This window comes from Pleurodeles waltl, chromosome 3_1, assembly GCF_031143425.1.
Source record: "Pleurodeles waltl isolate 20211129_DDA chromosome 3_1, aPleWal1.hap1.20221129, whole genome shotgun sequence".
Taxonomy (NCBI): Eukaryota; Metazoa; Chordata; class Amphibia; order Caudata; family Salamandridae; genus Pleurodeles; species Pleurodeles waltl.
This window is the reverse complement of record NC_090440.1, coordinates 1,603,980,231-1,604,001,571: the sequence shown is the minus strand read 5'-3', so window position 1 is coordinate 1,604,001,571 and position 21,341 is coordinate 1,603,980,231. Positions and strand designations below refer to the sequence as shown.

The 21,341-nt window shown below is 45.4% G+C and overlaps 1 protein-coding gene across 1 annotated transcript in view; it reads right to left on the bottom strand.

The window, feature by feature from the left end:
- SYTL1 (synaptotagmin like 1) overlaps nt 1-2,328 on the bottom strand; it is a 272,953-nt gene extending 270,625 nt beyond the window's left edge. The window contains exon 1 of the mRNA XM_069225245.1: nt 2,159-2,328. The gene's annotated coding sequence lies outside the window, so the exon portion shown is untranslated. The remainder of the gene's footprint in view (nt 1-2,158) is intronic.
- Between the last annotated feature and the right edge of the window lie 19,013 nt (nt 2,329-21,341).

Here is a 21,341-nt window from a genome sequence, read left to right as displayed (position 1 = left end):
GAGACCCTCCCACCCTCCCTTACTGGATTTGTTTTTGGGGGATTTTTCTTTATTAGAATGAATTTTTCGGTTATTGGTTTGGTCTGTAATAGGTTTAATTTTGGTTAAGTCTCCTTAACATATTTTGTTCCGAACTTGGCATTGTGTTTTATTGTGTTTTAATAGGGCAGGTTGTTTTTTTATTAGCTGTCACTGCCGCTGGTAGAATGGTCTGGTGCAGGCAGAGATGAGAGACATTTCATTGGTTGGGAGGGGGTAACAAAACACCATAAGGTGAGGTCAAGGATATTGAGAAGGTCCAAAGGGATGGAGGGGCAAGGGAAACAACAGGAAGGGGGCACTAGGACACAGGTGTACTGGAGTTTGGACAAGGTTGATCCGGTGAAAGGGCAATCGATTTTATTAAAGGGTGGGGTGGGGTTAGGTGGAGTTTTATGTATTAGTGAGGACATGATTTAGGTTTTTCTGGCTTTATGTCAAGGCTGTCTTAGGATTGCCAGACCTGTTCTATTAAAGCGGCCTTTTACCCCTTAATTAAGTCTCAGCGTGTTGGTATTGAGCTATTTTCGCCCGACCGCCACAACTGTTAGAAATGCCCATCCCTAAAGAATGCACATATAACCTTAAATACATTCAAATATGCATGCCATGCAACTGCAGTGTATTATAAAAAACGGTAAATTAGTCCAAAGACAAGTCTGTCATCCACCGCCCTTGCATGCCGGGTCGCATTAGGGGGGACAGTTGGACGGGCACGCTGCTGTCTGTATTTTACATGCATTAATGGGGTTAAAGTGCTTGCAGGGAGGCCTTGGTGAATTGGTGACATGAAAGTGAGGCATTTATCCAGATTACAAAAAATGCAAAGCTCAAAATAAGAAAGCTGCTTCACATGCTAGAAAGGCCAGTTTTCATGCAATGGCTCATATTCAAAATTCAACTTGTAACATTCAATAACATCTGCTGTCTGGAAGTGGTAATGGCAAAAACCCAAGACACCCAATGCCAGAAAGTGGCCCTTGAAATATTTCAAGACACCACTTGACAGTCAGTGGCATCTGTAACACCACAAGACACATAACCTCTGACAGCAACATTATTAACATCCCAAATAACCCAGTGTCAAAAAAGTCTCCCTTGTAAGGTCCCGGGAGATCCATTGTCAGAAAGCGGCAATATTAGCTATTATCATCAGACAAAACATTCAGGGTCAGGAAGTGGAACATCCAAAGACACCAAATGTCATGACTGAAGGCTAGTATAGTATACCTTACAAAGAATGCCAGAAAGTGACGTTTGTAACATACAACTTAATATGGGACCTGAAAAAACAGCATTTAACAAGTTCCAAAATGATACAGAAGGCAAAGCTATACCGAGTTACAGTACATGGTGGCACTGTGACCTTTCATTCTTTTGCTAAAAAAGCAATCAGCTTTACAATCAGCATCACGGTTTCAGTGTAATGTCGTAAAAGGGTCACCTACATGCTTGAATACCCCTCCGCATCTTTTTGTATCTTCATTTATACAGCACTAGAATAATCTGTGCTGCTTTATAAAATCAAACGCTGTTGTTAAGTGTTATTAACAATATCCACAAACCCACCTATAACAAAGTCCTACACGTCCTCAACTTAACATTTATCTCTTCTTTAATAATTCCTCTATTGGTTTGTGATGAGCTACAACCACTATTAAGACTTAAATCAACAACATGTGCTACATAAGCAGAGCAAAAAGCAGTAATAAATACACAGTGGGCAGGGTAAGCCTCTGCATATTAACCAGACCAGAGGGTGTTGACGTAGCAGAATAAAGACACACGAAGTCCAGATCATGCTACAAAACATGCAAGTTTAAACGCCTAGTGAAGAAAACCTTTTGGATATAATTATCTATAGTTCAAAATTAACCCCAGCAACATAACTTTGCTTTGTACGTTTTCGTTTGTAATGTTCAGAGAGAGCAGCTGTTATCAAGAACGTTTAAGAAAACGTGCGTTGCGGTCAGTCAGAACTAAGGAGGAAATACAATCAAAATATATTTATTGTACTTTTCAATAAAGGTCCAAGCGTGCTAAGAAAAAGAGTTTATGAATCAAATAGTCTATCAGTCATTTTATTACCATCATTCCCTTGAAAGGAAAATCAACTAACCTTCATTTTTAAACTGCGCCTTCTGAAGTTCTTGTACGTTACCTGCAGGGCTTTCCTCCCCACAGACCAAGTCTAACGGAGATTTTTTTTTGCTCAATGAAGGTAAGGAAAATATTTGGCAATAACTGCTTCCAAAAGGTAACACACTAGTATCACACTTCAAATAGGCTCGGAAACATGCCTTCCAGCAATTCTGACTTTGGAGCTCTCTGCAGCTTTCAGCAGGGTGAACATAACACAAGCCCAACTGAACACAAAAATTAATCCTAAATAACCTGACTCCACACAACAACTACGATAAGCTCTAAAAGCAATGAGCTAATTAGTGCTCCTTTCGTCCCGTTTGAAAATCAGCCAATTAAATCTAAACACAAATCCCTAGCTCAGTGAGAATATACAATAATGACAAGTATGGGCAAAGCCAGTAGTTCGCGTCTATGCAAGAGCTATTGGCTTTGCAATGTGTTTTACCCTTGTACACCAGCGTGGCTTCTGTTAAGCATGGCTAAAAGTTAGTGGTGTAGAACACAGTGGTGTGGAGTGTGGTAGAGAGGAGTGGCGTGGAGTAGCATAGAGTGGCGTGTCTTAGAGTGTACTGGCATAGAGTGGAGTGGCGCAGAGTGAGGTACAGTGGTGTGGAGTGGTGTAGAACGGATTGGCATAGAGTGGATTAGCATCATACATTCCAATAGACCCAATTCAGGCAGGAGAGTCCAGATTTTATAAAACAGAAAGGGCCTTATTTTAGTTGTCTTCTGTCTTCTGCCTGAAATTGCCTCTCCTTTAATAGGAGTCAATGGTACTAAATACAGTCTCCCGATTATTTTTTTAGAAACTCTCACTTCTACTCAAAATGTTGGCATGTATGTGGCGCAGAGTGGTATAGTGTCGTAGGGTGGAGTGGCATAGATTGGAGTAGCATAGCTGTCAAATTTTCAGATTACTTATGGGTGACGGTTTCATGGTTTCAGTATACTTGTAACATTCTACTATCAAATGTGTGACACTTTGAGTGACACTTCTGTACAAGTAAAACCAAAGAACTAAGTCCAAATAAAGAGCTAAAGTGTTGCACATTTGTGAACATCTGATCCACAACCTTCACATGCATTTGTACCTTAGGAACACTCAAGTAAGACTGGGGATATATAAATGTGCAAGGACGCTGAATTTATGAAGTTTGAAGTGACATCTATGGAATGTGAACATTCTCCTCTTTCCAATCAGGGTTGACATTCTGTGTTCAGTGCCCAGTTTCTCTGTTCAGAAATCACAGGTGTGAAAAGGTTTTTTGAAACTTCTTGCAACCTACCATCCTTTGTTTCTGTTCAATATGACCCACAAATCCATGCTTTAGGAGATCAGTGTGAATCAGCATATTAACCCTCTGTGCTACTTCAAAGTGATTGAAAACTGTCACAAAACTAAATGCTGATCTCATACCACAAGAAACATCATTCACCAGAGTTATCTTGGCATTTATATTGTTACCTGAAAACTCATTGACACACAAGGAATTGAGCCCCACTGTCAAGTGGTTTTAAACCCATGTTATTTATCCAAAGTACAAGTTCCACAAGTAACAAATAGGGATCTCTATGAAAAAAACTCACAGGTATCCGACCTCATAAAATACAGTTTGCAAATATGTAAGCAGGGATCATTGTACACAGTGCACATTCTGACTTTACAGCAGGGATATAAACCCTTTATGCTAGTAAATAATGGCGAGTCAACTGCCAGTAGACAAAACTCCGACCATAACAGGAACTTTTAAAATCAACATGGCAGGATTTCATTTTTGACACTTACCAAGTCTGTCTGTAAGTCAGTGGGTGGTACAGCTGGTAAAATAAATCCAACCTTCTGCCGATGCTTGGGTCGCTGAAGTGTCTGTCACTCTCCCTGGCTGCAGACAGGTGCTGGAAATTCTCACGAGTTGGAGTAGTTATATGAGAGCAAGGAGCTTATGAAGTGCGTGGCACTGCTCTCAAGCATTTCCCGTGCCTTTTATGATTCAAATCTGTTTATTCCATATTTCAAGCAGTACAACATACAACCACCGACATCCAATGGCTAGTGGGTAAAACATGTATTAGACCAAGGGTAGGGAACGGAGATGGGGAGGGAAAACTACATTAAACAACCTCAGGAAGTGCTGCATTAGCCTATATTTTGGGGCATGAGAGAGGACAACAGAGGGGAGGGCTCCTTCCGGCTCATGAGGTAGTGTGTGAGGATTGTGTGAAGCCTAATTTGCGTAAGTAGGTAGGGCAGGTGAGTGCTCTAAATTCATCAGACAGGAAGCACACACAGCTTCCCCAGGTTTTCTCAAATTGTGGCAATGTGTGTATTACACTGGCCATTAATTGTTCTATGCCCAGAAGATTCCATAGTTTATGGATCCATTTGAAGTGTGTTGGAGTGTGATCTGTCCCCCAGCATGCCAGTATGACTTGTTTAGCCGCGCCCAGTGCCAAGGTGATCGCTAGCCCCTTTGGCGAAGCAAGTGGGTATGTGAGTGGGTTCAGTAGGCCCAAGTAAGTAACTTCCTGAGGTGCCCACGTAAATGGGAAATGTTGTTCCAGAAATGTCTGGTCGACTTTCGGAAGCGTGTTGTGAACGGTGCTGGATTCACATAGTTGATTCTAAAACCTGCGCCCCCCTCAAATCTCTCCAGTCCCCCTATCAGTGGACTTGGGATACGTAAGCACCAGCATCACGTCATCGGAATAGAGTGCTAGTTTGTGCTCCCTACTGCCCATTTTCAGACTTTAATATACCGATTGAGTCCTACCCTGGTTGCAAAAGGCTCCATTTAGAGAGCAAACAATAGCGGCAACAACGGGCAGCCCTGACGGGTTCCCCCGTTGCTAGCGAAGGTGAGCGATGATATGCCGTTCACACTGACTGCCGCTCTTTGGGATTTATAACTTGCCCACACCCATCTACTAAATCTCTCTCCCAGTCCCATTCTAGTGAGAACCAGTTGTAGGTATGGCCAGTGTACTCTATCGAACGCTTTCTCCACGTCGACTGAGAGAAGTGCCATGGGGGTTTGAGAGTGGTGAGCCTTGTCTACCAAGTGACACAGGCGTTTAGTGTTATCAGTGCAATTCCGTTCTGGGATAAAACCTGCTTGGTCTGTGTCAAGTAGGTGTTCCATATGGGGGCCCAGCCACGCTGCCAGAATTCCCGTATATATCTTTGCATCTACATTTAATAGCGAAATGGGATGGTATGACGAGCACTGTGTTGGGTCCTTGCCTGGTTTAGGAATGACAATAATAGTGGCCTGAAGCACAGAATCTGTTAGGGTGACAGTTACACTAAATGAGTTGTAGAGTCTTGCTCAGACAGGTGTTAGAGTTGGGGCAAAGGTCTTGTAAAAGGCTGTCGTATAGCCACTTGGGCCTGGTGCTTTATCTAAGGCCAGTTTTTGTATGGCTTCCAGCACTTCCCCAACCTCAATATCTTCCTCTAGAGCTAGGGACTCCGGAGTGGTGAGATTGTTCAGAAGCAGTTGGTCCAGATAGGAGTCTGTCTGGCTGGGCTCCAGGCGGTCGGTGGCATACAGTGTGGTGTAGAAATGTTCAAACACCTGTGCTATGTGGGTATCTTGGGTTACCCGATTGCTCTGAGAGTCTGTCTCCTCTACCACCCGCTCCTGGAGGGTTTGAGCACGGAGTCGGTGGGCAAGTAAACGACCCACTTTATTGACTCCCCCACATGGAATGTCTGTTTTTGACGTAGAATAGCGTATTCCGCTTTTCCTAAATCTAGGGCCTTGAGCTGTTTGCGGGCGGGCGTTAGTTGCCTCCTGATTCTGCATGCACCTGTGCGTTCGTGTTCCGACTCCAAGTCTCTGACCTCAGACTCCACTTGGGCCCTCTTAACTCTCCTATCCCTGTTCAGCTTTGCCGGCCTTGTAATGAAGGTGCTCTGAATCACTGCCTTCAGTGTGTCTCACAATAGGGCCACCAGGACTTCTGGATTATCATTAGTTTGTAGGAACTGCGTGATAGCTAGAGTTATTTCTGAAATCATCTTGTCCTGGCACAGAAGTGTGGGGTTTAAACACCAGTAATGCTGTTGTATAGGTGACCCTGGCAAGCGGCAGATGACTGAGATGGGTGAGGGATCCGACAGGGTTGCCACCCCAATGTCTGCTGCTGTGGTGTATGTACACAAATGTTGGGAGAGGAGAAAGTAATCAATCCGGGTGTAGGGCTGGTGGACCGCGGAAAAGAAGGTGTAGCTCTTATCTAGAGGGTGACCTTGCCGCCAAATGTCTACGAGGCCCACCTCTGTCAGCCACTGTCTGAATGTCGAGGAGTGTGCACCCGCCTGTCCTACCCTCTGTGTGGACCTGTCCAATGTGGCATGTGGAGCCAAATTAAAGTCCCCTCCGATCATAATATCCCTACCTGGTGTGGTAAATTTTTGCCCTATAGCCTCCACTAAGAACGCCTCCTGCTGGGAGTTTGGTGCGTAAATGTTTGCTAATGTGAATGTGTAGCCTTGAATGGTAATGTGCAAAGGGAGCACCCTGCCCGCACTTTCAAATTGGGTCTGGATCACTTGGCCTGGGAAATGCGTGGCCAATAGGATTGCTACACCGTCTGTTTTCTTAGTGCTGGAGATGAAGTGTTGCCGGTTAAACCATTTCGAGAGCATGCACCTCCAGTCCGCTCTAAGCAAATGTGTCTCTTGGATAAGGCAAATGTCACATTGTGCATCTCTGAGAAAAGAAAGGAGCGCCAAGCGTTGAAATGGGGCACTCAACCCCCGGACTTTCAGGCTTAGGATCTTAACCATAGGTATGTAAACTGAGGTACTTCATCATTATTGGGAGGAGTGGGGGACCCTCTTGTGTCCCTTCAAAATCTGTTACGTGTGTGTGCAAGTCATGGCAATTTTCCACCTGTTTGGGCTACTTGTGAGGAGAACATATAAACATTCAAACAACAAATTAACTGGTAGATTCCCTGCCTGGGAACCTGCATCCGAAACATAACAGTGGGGTCCATGTCAGTGGCGTGTAACTTCATCATCACACACCAATTGGAGTGAGCTCCACCGCAAGCGGCCATCAACTGCCACCAAGGCGAAGACCCATGAGTCTATCATCTGCTCTCACAGCCAGCAAGCAAGCCTTCCACTGGGATTACTCTATTGGGGGGGCAACCTTCAGTCATTATCCAGGTCCGAAGTGCTGTCTCTCTGTTGTAACTGCTAAACGATAGCTGCCCTTTCACTGTCCCTCTCTTGGGCAGTTGGTTTCCTGATCTTCTTCCCCTGACCCTGGCGGGTGGACCCCCCCCAGCACTGGGGGAGGCCTGGATCCCCCCAGGGGCACGGAGGCCCATTCCAGTCCACAGTCTTCCCGCCCAGCAGTTTACGGGCCTGATATTTTGTGTTCTCTTAAAAGAGGACCTCCATTGTAGATAGGCTTAATGTCTCGTTTTTACACACAAAGGTGATGCGGAAGGGGTGACCCCATTTATAATTGATCCCCTTTTCTCACAGGAATCCGGTGATTTGCCAGAGCAATGTTCGTCTTTGAAGTGTGGCCTGGATGAGATCTTGATAGAGCCACACTTTGTTGCCCTCGAATTCGATAAAAGTCTTATCGCTCTCTGCTGCCATGATCACCTCCTTCTGCCAATACTAATGCAGCCAGGTAAGAATGTCTTGTGGTTGCAACAGTGAGCTTGCTGGTCAACCCGCTCTGTGAGTATGGTCTAAGATAATGTCTTGCTCCACCAATGCCGGCACTACATAGCGGAACAAGCGGAGGACATATTCCTTCAGACTCCCTGCATCTGCCTGGAGCAAAACCCCTTTGATGCATATGTTGCACCTTCTCGAACGGTTCTCAAGGGCCTCCAGTTGGTAATTGAGGTCTTCTGTTTTGTCTCTTAGAGCGAGAATCTCACGCTTGTGCTCCTCTAGCTCCTCATCTCTATTGTCGCTGCCCCGCTCTAGGGAGTCAACTCTTTGTTCCATCTCACCCATATTGTGTCTCATGTCTTTGACATCTGCTGCTAGCTCCTGTTTCAAGGCTGCTATGTCGTCTCTCAAAGTAGTAAAGAGGTTTTCTAGAAACGATCTTGTGACTGGTGCATCTATGTCCAAGGTGGCATCTGGGATGAGCTGGCCCTCCTTTTCGGTGCAATCTGCCTTTTTCCCTGCCGGTTTTGCAAACATGTCTTAAATAGAGGAGTCTTTCCGTGCTGCTCGAGCAGTTGCCATGTCCACCTTAGGTGACGCCTGGGATCACTGTGTGGAACAGGGGCCGCGACAGAGCCCCGTTGTCCAAGTCACTCTTTGCCCCTCGTTTCGCCCTTTCTCCTTTATCTCCGGCCACTTTAAGGTTCCCAACCAACAATGTCACCTTCCTGTGCTGACGGGCTTGGCTAGAGAGGTGGTAACTTGTTCCCTTGTATGTTACTTGTGGGTTGCTCTTCCTTCTGCCGGGAGGCACCACTGGTCAAGCCAGGCCCGGTACGCATACAACTGTGATCAATCCTTTTTGGTGCAGGCCCTTGGGTTGTCTCCCTCTGCTGGACCCCCGTGCGGTGGGATGTATGTGTAATTGTCAGGGCCTCCGCCTTTGGGCCAATACGACCGGTCTCCCTTGCTCACTCCCGGTTCTGTGTAGGCCACGATGATGTCATTGACCCACAGGGTGCCCCTGCTGCTGCCATCTCGCCCTCTCTCTCATTTCTTTTCCTAAGGGGGGCCGCGTTCCCTTGCCGACCCGATCAGCACCGCTGCTCCCTAGATTGGCCCGTCTCCTCTCCTGCCAATCCTCCTACCTCCTGCCGCCTCCGGGTCTTCCCCACTGGCCCACAGTATCCCCGCCCTCTCTCCGGGCACTGGATCTCTCCTCACCTTCCATCACTTGGGGTCTGTGGGGCCCTTAGGTGCCCACCCATTTGCCTTCTGCCTTTCAGGGCCCAGGCGTGGCCACTCCACCATGCTGTGCCATGGCCCATCTACTACCACGTGGACCCGATATGTCCGATCAGTGTTGGCCTTTCCAGCCCCAGGTTTGTCCCTCCCTTCTGTCCCCTTCTTCCAGGGGGGTTCGCAGCCCCCTTTGCTCTGTGCCATCACCGGCCCCACCACTGCTTCCCAGGTGCCTTTGCTCCTTCTTTGCACCTCCTCGTTGGTGCTCACCCAGTCGACCGGCAAGACCGACAGTGTGCTGCAGGAGGTTCCCTCAGATTTTGGTCACACTGAACAATTGTTTCCTGACCATACCATACCACAGTCCACAAGATACGATTTCCGCCCACGAAAATAAGAAAATGAACAATGAACTGATTGCTTGTCCCCTGTATTAAGTCTGACAATAGCTGCAGGGCTGTGATTTTGACTGTTGGAGCAGACCAGAGTGTGTCAATAGGACTGCTGGAATCACCCCACAGTGAAGCAACCACCAGTCACGGGCAGCACCTAGGTTGGACTGAACTGCTAGTGGGACAAGCAATAAAGAGAAATGGATGTTATACAAGAAGACAAGAGGAAAAAGAAGAAAATAAGTAATTTAAAAAGACTATTAGGCCCACGTATCGCTTGTCTCACCATAACAATACTATTTTTGGTACTTCTGTCTTGCATTGGGTGGGTAATACATGATTCTGACTCAGAGGTCTCACCAACTACGCCACTGTCTCCAGAACAAAGCCATGTTTACTTACCACCCCATGAGGAAGGACGACGTAAGGAATATGAAAACAATACCTTCATATCTATGTTACATTAACATCAGCTGGCTGTAAATAGAACAAATTGTTGGATATGTGGCTTGCTACTGAGTTCCGTGCAAAGAAGGTTGCCATATATTGCATTCCCTTTTTCTTTTGATGGCTCCTGCAGCGCCTGGTATGAACTATCAGCCATTTGGCCTACCTCAATGGATGCTACTAATTCCGGACTATTGGTCACCCACCTATACCGGTTATGCTGGCCCACTGGAACGAGAGTTTATGGAACAAAGGAAGAAAAGTCAGAATATGCTGACCGACGAAATAGGTCTACTGACATATATTTTTTTATCCTTTAATACCACACCCCGGATTGGCAGAAGATTTTTTGTAACACAGGTCAAGGCTCCACTTTGTGTTCAGAAAAGTGGTAATAGAAGTGTAAGTACCAGTAACTGTAATGCTACAGTAATATTGAATGGAACTAATTGGCCTACCATGATACCATCACAAAACTCGTATTTTGTTTGTGGTAATAATGCCTACACCTCCTTGGTACCCACCTGGACCGGCACGTGTTACATTGCTTGGTTACTACCACCAACTTACACAGCTGGCCCTCAATACCACAGGACTCGGAGAGGGGTAATATCTGCAGAAGATACCTCAGCACAAGAAGCATTGGACTACTTTAAAGGAATCCTTCCGTTCTGGGGCCCTATGATGAACAGTAGGGATATCAGACATCTCACACGAGTCGTGGAAGCAGAGCAGAGCTCGCTGCTGACCGCCTTGTTACTCTTCAAAACAGAATGGTTCTTGACATTATCTTGGCAGACCGTGGTGGAGTTTGTACTTTGATCAGATCGAGCTGCTGCATTTATATTCCTCACCATCCAGTGGGAGTAGCTTTTCTTTATCCTCCACACTGGAGGGGCTGGGAAAAATATCTCTGATCCTGACTCGTGGTAGTTTTTTTGCTTCCGCCTGGGGAGGTGGGGAGGGGTGGTGGTGGAGGATCAATTCAGTTCTCCAGCCTGTGCTCTGGTGGGCAGAGAGCCTAACAGTTTCCCGGGGAGGGTTGGGCTCCTTCGTACACTGCATCAGAAGGGTCCAGGAGGGTGGGTCCCCAGGACCGAAAGTGGCTCGGGGAAGGAGGGCCCCCTTCCCCTTCAAAAAGTGAGTTTGACACGGGGAATAGGGTCTTCAGGGATGCTATCAGGTCAGGAAGTGGGTATGCATGCTCTCTCCCCAGGGACACTGTGGTTCTCAACCAAGGAGAGTGCGGGCATACCTTGCCCACAATCTCCCCTCGTAGAGAACTCCACTTTGATCTTGCTTGTCGGGAGCAGACAAAAAATGCTGATCCCCCTGGGAGGAGGCAAAGGAAAGGTACTGGCTCCCATCAGCACCCAGAATGGTGCTGGCTGGGGAGCCAGTTAGGTCGATGGGGTCCTCTGGATCCCCCCACAGCCCCAAGATAGTGTTTTTGTGGTATCCTGGGTGGGCACAGGGCACCTACCATTGGCATCGTTGGCCCTAGGGCATGGGCTCCATAGGGCCATAAAGGCTCAGGAGGAGGCCTGTGTCCCCTCTCCCCTTAATTAAAAAAAGGCCCCAGAGAATTGGGTTCCAGGAACCCCTAGTAGCTCGGGAAGGGGGCGACATGCACCACCTCCCTTTAATAGACAAAAAAGGCCCTAGAGGATGTGGTCCCCAGGGCCAATAGGGTCTCCGGATAGGTGGGTGTGTGCCCCTCCTCTTATTAAAAAAATAAGTAATGGACTGCAAAACTCCCTTGTGGTTGTTTTTATAATTGCAGTTTGTGGGATGAATAATGAAAAAAAAGATGAAGAGATATTTTAGTTTTATTAAAGAAAAAAATGTCTCTGAGTCTTTCTTTTAACATTTTTCAATCCACAAAATGCAAAAAAAAAATAGTTGAAAGACTCACAGACATGTTTTTATTAACACTTTTTAAAATATTTTTAGGATAATTGCTATTTTCCAATATTTTAGTGCGTGAATCAGTGAAATGTACATTGTACAATGTACATATTGGCGGGTTTTGGAGAAAGATGATAATTAGCTCACTTTTTTTTATTTTGATGTTGTGACTGGCAAAGTCAGTAAGTCTATCTGAGGTGGGCTGGCTGCTCCCCAGGGGTTGTACACAGGGTCAGCTGTGGGCCAGGCTCTGCCACCAACTGCATGCTGCACAAGCTGTGCATGGCAGGTGTTCAGCTTTGTGGCCCCTTTGTACACACCTCACAATTTCTACCACCATCTTCTCTGGGCACAAAACCCACCCTGCGCTTCTCTTCCACCATGGCCATTTTCAACAAGCAATGGTTTTTGACACAAACCCATATTTACTAACATTTGCAGAAAGGACTACATGTCAAAAAGTAATGCCTCCTTGCGACTTGTTTTAATAAGGAGAAATCTTTTATTTCTCCAAACTTTTCTGTGTGCTGCACTGTACAGCACCCATCTAAAGTAGGAAACATTTTAAAGTTTGTTTCAGCATAGTATTTCACGGTAGAAAGGTACTCTTCCAGTAGAAAACCTATTCTGGACATTATGCAGATACCTTTGTACTGTGTGAAAAGGTGGGTGCTTGGTGCTAGACAGTCTAGTTGTGCACCAGTGCTGCTGGGAGAAAGGAGGACAGTGCCATATCTTAGCAGATAAAGATCTGTACTGCTCCCTCCTATGGCAACCCAGCAACTTTCGTTGCTGTGCTGGTTTGTGGGACATCTTTGTAAATATGACCCTAAACATGCTAAATGTCTTCTTTTTTGTGGATTTATCAAACGGCATAACAGTTATCACCCTTTTTTGTCCCCTTCTTCCTTCTAATTTTGGCTCTCTTTGATGAATGTGCACAGTTTGCTGTATTTCCAGTCAGTGTTTTTTTTTCTGTAGTGGACAGCAAAGATTCCTTTGGGAGCTAAAACATGGAAACACCACTTTTTTGACCCTCCAACTTTATTTTCACCTTTTTTTTACTAATCTTCAAGAAAGTTTGCATTCCAAACCACATAAATTTTACCTGCCAAGATTTATACAGATTTGTCAAGCTATCACAGTTATTAGCAAAACCAAAAAATTGGCTTTTTAGAAATATTAATTCATATATATATATATCCGCTATTCATAATTCACACAACAGCAGCAATGCCAGCCAGAAAATCCGCCAAATACAATTACAAAATAAATACATAATGTTACAGATCAGATTGTATTTCAGATTAACATCGCCACTACCAATGACATAATAATAAATATAGCATTAGTTATTTTTGGAGTATGTGTTGTTATTTATCTATGTTGTGCTTTAATAAGTTGACATTGGTTTTATTTTTGTCAGGTCTGAAGCACAGTATTCCGGTGTGTTACGGTTTGCATGGCAGAAATATGGATTGCAGTATGAACCATACCTAGCAAAGTTTTTTTTTTATTATGTACCAGACTATTCCATGGTGGGTGGCCACCTCCCTGCTTTACATGGGTAACTCTGCCACAAACTGCTGCCGGCCAAATGCATCTCCTCATGGCTGAAGCCAAGCCCAACGGGACTTTGTTGGGACTAGCCTTCAATCGGTCACTTCCTGCAACTTGTCTAAGGAGCCCAAAAACTGTTTGGTCTGTTGGTTCGCAAACCCCTGCTTTGCATTATGAAAACCGCTCACAGCGAGGGTTGGCCAGAAGGCGTGGCCTCTGGCCTGACCATCCGCCCATCCATCTTTGAGTGGCCGGCTCTTGTAGTACAAAGCCTCAGCGGACTGGTAACGCTTCCATGAATCCTGCAGGAGTCCAACAATTGTTGAAGAGCACTTGCTGGTAGTTTGCTGACCATGAGACAGGAGAGCGATGAGTTGATCTGGTCAACACTCTTAGGCCCGGGCAGGCCTTGCGTTGCTTTTACACGCCCAGTGGTGCTTGAGTCGGAAATCCAGCTGCACGATGATCCGAAAACCATGCGGTGCGGGTTTGCGATCTCCCTGCCTCCGTCAGCGTTGCTGCATGTCGTTTCTCCTGCTCTATGCGTCGATTCTTCGGTGGTGTTTCCGGCGAGCGCCGATTGTTAGCCGCAGAGCTGGCGGCACGTCGTTTCTTCAGCAGCAGATCGGAGTCGTGTTGATCTTTGCCCCGCACGGCGCTCTGTGCGTGGATTTCCTTTTCTTTAGGCTGCCAGCTTCTCCTTTCAGGGTCCCAGGAACTGGATGGGCACCACAAGGCAGAGTAGGATTCTCTCCAGAGACTCCAGGTGCTGGCAGATAGAAGTCTTTGCTGTCCCTGAGACTTCAAACAACAGGAGGCAAGCTCTAACTCAAGCCCTTGGAGAGTTCTTCTCAAGATGGAAGGCACACAAAGTCCAGTCTTTGCCCTCTTACTCTGGCAGAAGCAGCAACTGCAGGATAGCTCCACAAAGCACAGTCACAGGCAGGGCAGCTCTTCTTTCTCAGCTCTTCAGCTCTTCTCCAGGCAGAGGTTCCTCTTGTTTCCAGAAGGTTTCTAAAGTCTGTGGTTGTGGGTGCCCTTCTTATACCCAATTTCTCCTTTCAAGTAGGCCTACTTCAAAGTAAAGTCTCACTTGAATGCAAAATCCTACCTTGCCCAGGCCAGGCCCCAGACACTCACCAGTGGGTTGGAGACTGCATTGTGTGAGGGCAGGCACAGCCCTTTCAGGTGTGAGTGACCATTCCTCCCCTCCCTCCTAGCACAGATGGCTCATCAGGATATGCAGGCTACACCCCAGCTCCCTTTGTGTCACTGTCAGGTGTGAGGTGCAACCAGCCCAACTGTCAAACTGACCCAGACAGGGAATCCACAAACAGGCAGAGTCACAGAAATGGTATAAGCAAGAAAATGTTCACTTTCTAAAAGTGGCATTTTCAAACACACATTCTTATAATCAGCTTTACTAAAAGATGTATTTTTAAATTGTGAGCTCAGAGACCCCTTATTCCACATATCCATCTGCTCCCAAAGGGAATCTACACCTTAATCAGATTTAAAGGTAGCCCCCATGTTAACCTATGAGAGGGACAGGCCTTGCAACAGTGAAAAACGAATTTAGCAATATTTCACTATCAGGACATATAAACCACATTACTATATGTCCTACCTCAACCATACACTGCACCCTGCCCTTGGAGCTACCTAGGGCCTACCTTAGGGGTGTCTGACATGTAAGAAAAGGGAAGGTTTAGGCCTGGGTACACTTGCCAAGTCGAATTTAAAACTGCACACACAGACACTACAGTGGCAGTGTCTGTGTCATGATTACAGAGCTACTTATGTGAATGGCACAACCAGTGCTGCAGGCCCACTAGTAGCATTTGGTTTACAGGCCCTGGCACCTCTAGTGCACTTTACTAGGGACTTACTAGTAAACCAAATATGCCAATGACGGATAAACCAATTACATACACATTTTGTAAAAGAGCACTTGCACTTTAGCAATGGTTAGCAGTGGAAAAGTGCCCAGAGTAACAAAAACAGCAAAATCAGAGTCTAGCACACATCAACAACCTGGGGAACAGAGAAAAAAGTTAAGGGAGACCACACCAAGGATGAAAGGTCTAACAGCTGCAATAGTAATTGGTTGTTTCTATTATACTGATTTGTTGCATAGTTTTCCTTCTAGCATCTACAGCAGTGCATTATGGTAAATTAAGTAATGTTTATAGTTTTCCATGGTGACATTGGCAATGCATGTATCAATATTGTGCACACAATAGACATGTAAGAGTGGAGGGTTGTGAAGGTGTTGAACTGTTTCCAACACCCTGCAGTTCTGGCTGCTACTGGGGCCCGCACCCAGGTCTAATCAGGGCTGCATTCTGCGATGTTTGCCTTTGCACTCCCGCCCAAGACTATATTGATACAAGTGCTGCCCAAGGTGCAAGCACATGGTAGAAGTACATCCCAAAGCCCCCGAAGATTGTGCTTGCGGGACTGCGGTCAGTCTGCCACCAAGATGTGGACAGCCTTAAACACTATCATTTTAGGGGCACCAGGTCTTTTGGTGGGTCCTTATAGAGGTTTCTCCTGGACCTGGTGTAAGTTCTGAGTAATATACCGCTCACTGCAATGTAAGATCTCCAAGAATAACAGAGTGATACGTCATGAAGGTGGTAAATTCAGGAAATAGAGGACACTTTTATAGGGTTTTTTGGGAGGAGTTAGCAAATTCCCCATAGCAGTTGTTGATACCAGACAAAAACAACAAGGTGCAAACTGAATGAACTGGTGTATACAAAATGGTCAAGACACTCAGGTTCACCTTTATGGGGATTTGGTGAAGGGCAGGAATGCACTGTATTTATGAAATGCAGTGCATTCCTGTTCTTTCCACCTGTGCTGGTGCCAGTTTGGCAGCCTAGTGCCAACGCAGGCACCCTTGAACCATGGTTCAAGGTTGCCTGCTTTGGTGGAAGAATTGTTTTGTGCAGGAAGGGGCATCTGCCTATACGAAAATAATCCTAAGGCATTTTCCTGTTTCTATGTGTGCTGTAGAAAGCAGCACACTTAGAAAGAGGGAAAACAGAGGATAAATAAGTTGTTTCTCCTCATTATACCATCCCCAGGTTTATATGGTGTTGTAAAATGGGGAAAGTGTCAAAATCCATCAGTGTTGCATGGGACCACTCACCACAATGCCCATGGAACGCCTCTTGAGTGCAGAGCAGGACAACGCATCGATTTGCACTGCCTCGCCTTACTCCATATCTATGAAGCCATTGAAAGCCACACAAAGTGTCCTCATAGGTATTATTTTGTAGTTTGGGTTGCAAAAAGTGATGCTCCAGTGGTACAAGGCGCTCATAAATATGCCCCTCAGAGTAAACTATATAATTCCTCCGCTATGCCAGGAAGCACATGGTCTTGATAGCGTGTATACCTGGGGCTTATTACTGAAGTGACCCAGGGGTGCAACAGGCATTTGTGTCCCTTTTGTGCACCCTCGGGGCACAAAGGGAATCTCTTTTCTTTTGCCTCTGCTCCTCTGCACCAGTGCAATATTATGGACACAGTTGCAGAGGAAAACATGCCTTTAAGAGGAGCACTTTTTCAGTGCGTCTTCTAAAAGCAGGAATCTGGAGAGGTGAAAATGGGTGCAATGGACCCCCACAGACGTCCCATTGCAAACGGGTGCAGTGACTCACTGCACCGACCTGCAAGGGGATCTCCAGTTCCTCTTGAAAGTGCGGGTGGGTGCTGTCTGCACAGAGAAACACGGAGCAGGCTTTAAACAGCTGCTCCGTATTTCTCTTGAATACCCTGCCATGGGGGAAGTGTGAGTTCGCAGCTTTCCTGAGGGGAGTACATTCTACATAATAGGGCACTCTATGAATGCTTACGCTAGTTTCTACAGAATATGTCCATTAATGACAATGTTGTGGCCCATCGATTGTTGGTCAACAATGGGGACAGGACTCCATGTACCGTGTATTTTATTAACATATATGACTTGCCATGTACAAGTTAATGCACTTGTGCATTAGAGGACATACTTCACTAGCAGATATTGTTCTTAGTGGGCAATGCAGTCATGTTGAAATGTATGAGAGTAGGCGCATAAATGGATGTCAGCCTGTTCAAATGTAATAGAGCGAATGTAATTGTGTGACAACAGTTGTACAACTGTGGATAGAGATTATGTAAATGTCTACATGTGTGTCAGACCCACGGGAAATGTTCTGCAAATAAGAAACAAATAATACTGCAGAAAAAAAGGCAAATTGCGTTGCATTTTGCAACATAGTTTACAGTACATCTATGACATTATTATATAATTTGTTTGACATTTGAACATTAATTGATATAATTGGGATTCCAGTACTAATTAACAGCAGTTTCTTAAGCGATAATTCTCAGCAGTTACCATCCAAAATGTTTTCTGACAACAATGAATGGTTCCAGCCTGCACGGAAGCACAGCTTTGTACTGCCGAACAATATTGTTGATTCCATATTTGTTATGCGCTGGTATCACAAGGAGACACTTTAGAATTCACGATTTGAGACATCAAAAGCGACACAACATGTTTGGGATTCTTCTAAACAGCCACAAGATACTTGTATCTTTGGTGAACCTAAATCGAGATGGCCGTCTGGATGTTGACCTTATGAGCCGGGATCTTTTCAAGCACCTTGCTCTACCTGCCTGGAATCTCAATAGCATCCTTTCCTTGCAGTTTATTTTAGTAGGGTAGGATTTGCTCGATTTTTCACCTAGGTATTCTAAGCTTGTTCCTTTCCTGCTGGCTGACTGCCACAGAACGGTCTTTCAAACTCGCATTATGTTTAGAATGGCCTTTAGTAAGTTTCTTTACTTTTGACACCCGCCTCTCTGCAGCAGAAAACGCAGGGGTGTCCTATGTACTGGCCCAAAATGAGGACACATTCTTGGCTTCCCTTCCCCATTTCTTGTCATTTAGGGGAAAATTTATACTCCATTTGTGCCAAATTTGCGCCATTTTTTATGCAATTTCGGTGCAAAACTAACTCCATATTTATATGTTGACGTTAGACCCGTCTAACGTGAAAATATTGGAGTTTGCACCATTTTTTAGATGCGTGAACCTACCTTGCGTCAATGAGATGCTAAGTAGGCGTTCCCATCTAAAAAATTGTGCTAATCTCACAGCCTCTTATTTATTCCTTGTGCTAAAATGACACTCAAGTGGGAGGAGGGGCTAAACAATGGTGTGTTAAGGAACTTGTGGACCCATTTCCATGGTTAGACAACATGGAATGGGTCCACAGGTGCTCTCCTCCCACACCAGAGGGACACCAGAGGATGGGGGACCCCATCCCAGGTAAGTAGGGTATGTATAGGTAAGTAATTTTTAATTTTTAATTAAAGTGGCATCAGGGGCCCAATGTGGGGCCCAAAGCATGGCACAGGGTGCAATGGCCATGTCCAGGGGACACAGGTCCCCTGTGCTGGCCACTGGGGTGGTGGGCATGACTCCTGTCTTTTCTAAGACAGGATTCATGTGGTATGGATGGTTTTGAATCAGAAAATGACACTAAGATGGTTAGAGTCATCTTTTTTTTACTTTAACCAGCGTAATATGGTGCCTGGCTGGTGCTCAGGAATGGCACAAGCCGGTGCTAAACATTTTGGTGCAACACTAGTGCAGTTTTGCACTAAAAAGTATACATATGCCCCTTAGGGCCTCATTTACGAAGTACCTTGCTGCGCCACCCTTTACCACTGGGAAAGGGTAGAAATGTGCTATATCTTGGAGGCACATTTTTGTCCTCTCCCTCCCGAGCTGGTGCACAAATTGCTGCCTAGCCCCAGTGCAGGAACCCTTGCACCATGGTGCAAGGATGCTTGCATTGCAGGGATTATTGTATTTGTGTAGGAAGGGAAACTTCCTGCACCAAAACAATCACAAGAGGTGTTTCCTCTTTCTATGCATGATGCAGAATAAAAATATTTTTCCCTGCTGCGTCATTGTTACGCCACCCCGAGGTGGGGTAGGAGTCTGACACATTTGCAGACTTGTAGATCTGAGAACGCATCAGATTCCTGCCGGTTCCATGGGTGTTGTGTGGGAACACCTCAAACAACACCCAGGGAACACCCCTTTCACACAGTGTTATGCATGAAAGGGGTCCGTACTTTCAATGCCATGAAAAGCCACGCACAGTGGCTTTTTGTGGCCTTGTTAAATATGGACTGGCACACTGCACCACCCGAGTGTAAAAAAAAATGACACTCAGGTAGCGCAGTGTGTCGCTAGGGCCTTGTAAATGAGGACCTTAGGGCTAGATTTACTAAAAAGTGGTGCAAAGTGGTGCTGCGCCAAAATTTGCAGCACTGCGTTGCATCACGTTTGAAACACAGGGATGCGCCATATTTACTCAAATACAGCACACACCTGTTTTTCCCCCAGTGATAAATTTGGCTGCCAGCGTCAATGCACGTACCCTTGCACCATAGTGCAACTGTGTCTGCGTTGAGGGGATTGATTGTTTATGTGCAGGAAGGTGTTCCTTCCTGCACATAAACAATCTACAATGGTGATTTGGCACTTCTACATAGAAGTACCAAATTGTTGTGTTTGAAAGATTGCTTATGTGCAGGAAGGTGTCTCTTCCTGCACATAAACATTCATTCATGGCCTTTTGCACTTTAAATGGAAAAAGCAAAAACAAGGAGGAATAAAAGTATTCCTCCTCATTGTGCCATTCTAATGCCACTCCTGGGGTGGCATTAGTTTTTGTCGTTGCCACAGATTTACACCTTCTTGTAAATCTGGGGCAGAGTCAAAAGCGATGGGTGTTGCGGTGGAACACCCAGAGCAACACCCATTATGTGCCTCTCTGATGCAGAAAACAGCATCGGAGGGGCCATATTAACAAGGTGGCATTAAGCCACAAAAAGTGGCTTAGTGCCGCCTTGTAAATGTGGTGCACTGCACAGCCCCACCGGAGCGCCATAAAAAGTGGCGTTCCGGTGGCGCTAGGGCCTTTTAAATTTGCCCCTTAGTTTATTTTCCCTAACTTTCTGGCCACCAACTGTCTTTAGATTCTGTAGATTAGAAAGGCAAGACTTGGTGACTGCTAGTTTACCTTTCTTTCGCCCAATTACTTGAAATTCATTTCCCCTGATATTCGAGCCACATTCTGTCATTTTCAGTTCTGTAAAATCTTAAGACCTAGTTGTTTTCCAGACAATCAACTATTCTGCCTTGCTTTACTACCAGGGCATTCACTTGAGGCTTACAGTGTACTGCATAAAGACCTTTCATTTGTTTATTCCTTCAAACTCTGAATGCCAAGATTACCGGTGGATTGAGAAGAATTCAAGGAATTGTGATATACATATACGTTTGCATAAGTGGTGCAAATCATTTTTATTTCGAAGAAAGAAAAATCATTTTGATTCAACACGCTTCAGCTTATAACGATTTTGTGGCAAGCAAAAGCCCTTCGCCCAGTCCATGTCCTGGTAATATTAACACCAGCTGTTCAAAATTATTACCCATTTATATGTCTGAAAAGAGCAGACAGCAACTGAAAGGTGACCAGAAACCTTTTGTGACATGTCAGACAAAATTGCATTCTGTGTAGGGCAGAACATATGATTAGTTTGATCTAGAAAACAAATTGTGTTAAATCTGTAAATCATGCAGCAGGTGCAGGCCTAATATACATATAGACTAGCAGTCACTATGAAGTACAAGTTTCTAAAAGCTCTGTTTTTGGGGAACTATTTTATTTTAGGTATGCTTATACATATGCAAGGGCAAAGTGCAGTCACTTAAGGTGAAATGATCCAATGGGCGCTCTATACTTTGTGCTGTGGTATTTTCTTTGAAAGCCTGGGGCTGGCAAGACAGCTAAAGCTGCCATTATGCCTGACCATAAAAACAGTGATTAGTATGATATGTTATGTGTATTTGTAAAGCGTACTATAACCTGCAAGGACATCCTGAT